This window comes from Oncorhynchus mykiss, chromosome 15, assembly GCF_013265735.2.
Source record: "Oncorhynchus mykiss isolate Arlee chromosome 15, USDA_OmykA_1.1, whole genome shotgun sequence".
Taxonomy (NCBI): Eukaryota; Metazoa; Chordata; class Actinopteri; order Salmoniformes; family Salmonidae; genus Oncorhynchus; species Oncorhynchus mykiss.
The window spans coordinates 75,493,290-75,500,332 of record NC_048579.1 but is presented as its reverse complement, the minus strand read 5'-3'; positions in this window follow the sequence as shown (position 1 = coordinate 75,500,332).

The following is a 7,043-nucleotide window of genomic DNA, read 5'->3' as shown; positions in this document are numbered from 1 at the left end:
GATAGAGAGAGAGGTAATAACCACCTATTCTCCAAGATGGTGTCAGATGCTAGAGAGAGGTAATAACCACCTATTTTCCCAGATGGTGTCAGATGTTAGAGAGAGGTAATAACCACCAATTCTCCAAGATGGTGTCAGATGCTAGAGAGAGGTAATAACCACCTATTCTCCAAGATGGTGTCAGAGGCTAAAGAGAGGTAATAACCACATGTTCTCCCAGATGGTGTCAGATGATAGATAGAGAGGTAATGACCACCTATTCTCCCAGATGGTGTCAGATGATAGAGAGAGAGGTAATAACCACCTATTCTCCAAGATGGTGTCAGATGATAGAGAGAAAGGTAATAACTACCTATTCTCCAAGATGGTGTCAGATGATAGAGAGAGTGGTAATAACCACCTATTCTCCAAGATGGTGTCAGATGCTAGAGAGAGGTAATAACCACCTATTCTCCCAGATGGTGTCAGATGTTAGAGAGAGGTAATAACCACCTATTCTCCAAGATGGTGTCAGATGCTAGAGAGAGGTAATAACCACCTATTCTCCAAGATGGTGTCAGATGCTAGAGAGAGAGGTAATAGCTGTCTATTCTCCAAGATGGTGTCAGATGCTAGAGAGAGAGGTAATAACCACCTATTATCCCAGATGGTGTCAGATGCTAGAGTGAGGTAATAACCACCTATTCTCCCAGATGGTGTCAGATCCTAGAGAGAGAGGTAATAGCTGTCTATTCTCCAAGATGGTGTCAGATGCTAGAGAGAGAGGTAATAACCACATATTCTCCCAGATGGTGTCAGATGCTAGAGAGAGGTAATAACCACCTATTCTCCCAGATGGTGTCAGATGATAGAGAGAGAGGTAATAGCTGTCTATTCTCCAAGATGGTGTCAGATGCCAGAGAGAGAGGTAATAACCACCTATTCTCCCAGATGGTGTCAGATGATAGAGAGAGAGGTAATAGCTGTCTATTCTCCCAGATGGTGTCAGATGCTAGAGAGAGGTAATAACCACCTATTCTCCCAGATGGTGTCAGATGATAGAGAGAGAGGTAATAGCTGTCTATTCTCCAAGATGGTGTCAGATGCCAGAGAGAGAGGTAATAGCTGTCTATTCTCCCATGTGGTGTCAGATGCTAGAGAGAGAGGTAATGACCGCCTATTCTTATAAAATGGAATCACTATCAAGCAAGTCTTGAAATACCCCTCTGACCTCCGACCTCTAGCATTCAGTGAGTGCAACTTTTCACTTCTGCTAAATAAAGAGCTGTCTCCTCACACCTCCCACATGTCCATACAGTCACTGCTGCTAAATAAAGAGCTGTCTCCTCACACCTCCCACATGTCCATACAGTCACTGCCAATGAGAGGGGAGACAGAGAGTTAACCTGCATGGACTTCATTGTTACAGACCAATGAGAGGGGAGAGAGAGAGTTAACCTGCATGGACGTCATTGTTACAGGCCAATGAGAGGGGAGATAACCTGCATGGACTTCATTGTTACAGGCCAATGAGAGGGGAGATAACCTGCATGGACTTCATTGTTACAGGCCAATGAGAGGGGAGATAACCTGCATGGACTTCATTGTTACAGGCCAATGAGAGGGGAGATAACCTGCATGGACTTCATTGTTACAGACCAATGAGACGGGAGATAACCTGCATGGACTTCATTGTTACAGACCAATGAGAGGGGAGATAACCTGCATGGACTTCATTGTTACAGACCAATGAGAGGGGAGATAACCTGCATGGTCTTCATTGTTACAGGCCAATGAGAGGGGAGATAACCTGCATGGACTTCATTGTTACAGGCCAATGAGAGGGGAGATAACCTGCATGGACTTCATTGTTACAGGCCAATGAGAGGGGAGATAACCTGCATGGACTTCATTGTTACAGGCCAATGAGAGGGGAGATAACCTGCATGGACTTCATTGTTACAGACCAATGAGAGGGGAGATAACCTGCAAGGACTTCATTGTTACAGACCCTGCTGCTTGTGACTCCTACGTAGTCAGTGTATCAGTATCCCATAATATTACCGTAACCATGCCAACACACCATTTGACACATCTTAACTTAAACCGAGACGTTGACGGATGACACCAACCAACAGAGACAGAAGAATAAAGGTAATGACACCAACCAACAGAGACAGAAGAATAAAGGTAATGACACCAACCAATAGAGACAGAAGAATAAAGGTAATGACACCAACCAACAGAGACAGAAGAATAAAGGTAATGACACCAACCAATAGAGACAGAAGAATAAAGGTAATGACACCAACCAACAGAGACAGAAGAATAAAGGTAATGACACCAACCAACAGAGACAGAAGAATAAAGATAATGACACCAACCAACAGAGACAGAAGAATAAAGGTAATGACACCAACCAACAGAGACAGAAGAATAAAGGTAATGACACCAACCAACAGAGACAGAAGAATAAAGGTAATGACACCAACCAACAGAGACAGAAGAATAAAGATAATGACACCAACCAACAGAGACAGAAGAATAAAGGTAATGACACCAACCAACAGAGACAGAAGAATAAAGGTAATGACACCAACCGACAGAGTAATGGGAGAATAAAGGAAATGACACCAACCGACAGAGTAATGGGAGAATAAAGGTAATGACACCAACCGACAGAGTAATGGGAGAATAAAGGTAATGACACCAACCAACAGAGTAATGGGAGAATAAAGGTAATGACACCAACCGACAGAGTAATGGGTGAATAAAGGTAATGACACCAACCAACAGAGTAATGGAAGAATAAAGATAATGACACCAACCAACAGAGTAATGGGAGAATAAAGGTAATGACACCAACCAACAGAGTAATGGGAGAATAAAGATAATGACACCAACCAACAGAGTAATGGGAGAATAAAGATAATGACACCAACCAACAGAGTAATGGAAGAATAAAGATAATGACACCAACCAACAGAGTAATGGGAGAATAAAGGTAATGACACCAACCAACAGAGTAATGGGAGAATAAAGGTAATGACACCAACCAACAGAGTAATGGGAGAATAAAGGTAATGCCACCAACCAACAGAGACAGAAGAATAAAGGTAATGACACCAACCAACAGAGTAATGGGAGAATAAAGGTAATGACACCAACCAACAGAGTAATGGGAGAATAAAGGTAATGCCACCAACCAACAGAGACAGAAGAATAAAGGTAATGACACCAACCAACAGAGTAATCGGAGAATAAAGGTAATGACACCAACCAACAGAGTAATGGGAGAATAAAGGTAATGCCACCAACCAACAGAGACAGAAGAATAAAGGTAATGCCACCAACCAACAGAGACAGAAGAATAAAGGTAATGACACCAACCAACAGAGTAATGGGAGAATAAAAGATCATTAGTTCGTCCCTTTAGTTGAATCCAGTGGCACCCTAAACCCCATCATAGGCGAATGTTGTCACTCACCCCATCAATTGGGGCAGCAGGTAGTCTAGTGGTTAGAGCGTTTGGACTTGTAACCGAAAGGTTGCAAGATCGAATCCCTGAGCTGACAAGGTAGACAGACATCTGTCGTTCTTCCCCTGAATAAGGCAGTTAACCCACTGTTCCTAGGCCCTCATTGTCAATAAGAATTTGTTCCTAGTTAAATAAAGGTAAAATAGTTTTTTTTTAAACAATCATATCCCTGTCCATTGCTCTCCATAATCCAATAGTATTATACACAACACTCAATACACAGTACTGCAGTAGACTGGCAGATGGACTCAATACACAGTACTGCATTAGACTGGCAGATGGACTCAATACACAGTACTGCAGTAGACTGGCAGATGGACTCAATACACAGTACTGCATTAGACTGGCAGATGGACTCAATACACAGTACTGCATTAGACTGGCAGATGGACTCAATACACAGTACTGCATTAGACTGGCAGATGGACTCAATACACAGTACTGCATTAGACTGGCAGATGGACTCAATACACAGTACTGCATTAGACTGGCAGATGGACTCAATACACAGTACTGCAGTAGACTGGCAGATGGACTCAATACACAGTACTGCATTAGACTGGCAGATGGACTCAATACACAGTACTGCATTAGACTGGCAGATGGACTCAATACACAGTACTGCATTAGACTGGCAGATGGACTCAATACACAGTACTGCATTAGACTGACAGATGGACTCAATACACAGTACTGCATTACACTGGCAGATGGACTCAATACACAATACAGCATTAGACTGGCAGATGTACTCAATACACAGTACTGCATTAGACTGGCAGATGGACTCAATACACAGTACTGCATTAGACTGGCAGATGGACTCAATACACAGTACTGCATTAGACTGACAGATGGACTCAATACATAATACTGCATTGGACTGGCAGATGGACTCAATACACAGTACTGCATTAGACTGGCAGATGGACTCAATACACAGTACTGCAGTAGACTGGCAGATGGACTCAATACACAGTACTGCATTAGACTGGCAGATGGACTCAATACACAGTACTGCATTAGACTGGCAGATGGACTCAATACACAGTACTGCATTAGACTGGCAGATGGACTCAATACACAGTACTGCATTAGACTGACAGATGGACTCAATACATAATACTGCATTAGACTGGCAGATGGACTCAATACACAGTACTGCATTAGACTGGCAGATGGACTCAATACACAGTTCTGCAGTAGACTGGCAGATGGACTCAATACACAGTACTGCATTAGACTGGCAGATGGACTCAATACATAATACTGCATTAGACTGGCAGATGGACTCAATACACAGTACTGCATTAGACTGGCAGATGGACTCAATACACAGTACTGCAGTACACTGGCAGATGGACTCAATACACAGTACTGCATTAGACTGGCAGATGGACTCAATACACAGTACTGCATTAGACTGGCAGATGGACTCAATACACAGTACTGCATTAGACTGGCAGATGGACTCAATACACAGTACTGCATTAGACTGACAGATGGACTCAATACATAATACTGCATTAGACTGGCAGATGGACTCAATACACAGTACTGCATTAGACTGGCAGACGGACTCAATACACTGTACTGCAGTAGACTGGCAGATGGACTCAATACACAGTACTGCATTAGACTGGCAGATGGACTCAATACACAGTACTGCATTAGACTGGCAGATGGACTCAATACACAGTACTGCATTAGACTGGCAGATGGACTCAATACACAGTACTGCATTAGACTGACAGATGGACTCAATACATAATACTGCATTAGACTGGCAGATGGACTCAATACACAGTACTGCATTAGACTGGCAGATGGACTCAATACACAGTACTGCAGTAGACTGGCAGATGGACTCAATACACAGTACTGCATTAGACTGGCAGATGGACTCAATACACAGTACTGCATTAGACTGGCAGATGGACTCAATACACAGTACTGCATTAGACTGGCAGATGGACTCAATACACAGTACTGCATTAGACTGACAGATGGACTCAATACATAATACTGCATTAGACTGGCAGATGGACTCAATACACAGTACTGCATTAGACTGGCATATGGACTCAATACACAGTACTGCAGTAGACTGGCAGATGGACTCAATACACAGTACTGCAGTAGACTGACAGATGTCAGTTGGAGAGGAGAAAATAGATTTTCAGAATATGCTAATAGCCTGCCACTGGAGAGGTATGGTTTACAACCGTCCTGAGAGGATCTAACGGTCCAGAGAAGTCACGGGAACACCTTCAACCGTCCTGAGAGGATCTAACGGTCAGTCCTGTAACCAGAGACGTCACGGGAACACCTTCAACCGTCCTGAGAGGATCTAGCGGTCAGTCCTGTAACCAGAGAAGTCACGGAACACCTTCAACCGTCCTGAGAGGATCTAACGGTCAGTCCTGTAACCAGAGAAGTCAGGGGAACACCTTCAACCGTCCTGAGAGGATCTAACGGTCAGTCCTGTAACCAGAGAAGTCACGGAAACACCTTCAACCGTCCTGAGAGGATCTAGCGGTCAGTCCTGTAACCAGAGAAGTCACGGGAACACCTTCAACCGTCCCGAGAGGATCTAACGGTCAGTCCTGTAACCAGAGAAGTCAGGGGAACACCTTCAACCATCCTGAGAGGATCTAACGGTCCAGAGACGTCAGTCCTGTAACCAGAGAAGTCACGGGAACACCTTCAACCGTCCTGAGAGGATCTAACGGTCAGTCCTGTAACCAGAGAAGTCACGGGAACACCTTCAACCATCCTGAGAGGATCTAACGGTCCAGAGACGTCACGGGAACACCTTCAACCGTCCTGAGAGGATCTAACGGTCAGTCCTGTAACCAGAGAAGTCACGGGAACACCTTCAACCGTCCTGAGAGGATCTAACGGTCAGTCCTGTAACCAGAGAAGTCACGGGAACACCTTCCACTGGACGATAACACCGTTATTATTGTTCCCAGAACACAACAGTACCAGCTTCCTTAATGCAAGCCATTTCCCTTTCTAGGACACTACTTTTGACCAGGGGCCCATACGGTCGCATTTGGGCAGTGGCGTGCCGTGGGCCTGAGGCCTGGGCCTTCAGTGAGGTCCTACCCAGTCCCACCCGAATTAATCCACCTCTTATTACCATCATTATGATGCCATGGCTCTAGACACTATACATTTAGACAGAAACGCAGTATAACCAGGCGTCACCCAAAAACATAACCAGGCGTCACCCAAAAACATGACACAATCATTGTGCGGCTCCGTTGCCCTGAGCGCTTGTTCGTTGAGCTGTAGATCCACTCGGGTGTCCCCAAAAGTTTTCAAAAGCACCATTGCTTGTAAGTGCCCAGCCGTACTTTGGTGTCTCGTTGCTGCCTTGGTTAGACAACTCAAGTTGGCAAAGCCAGTGTGGCTCCAAACACCAAATCCATCACTTGCAAATAACAGGCATTCCCAGCAGTACAGTTTGCAGTGCTTCTCGGAGCCTGTGAGCCATTGATAGCGCTCGTAGTTGGAACTT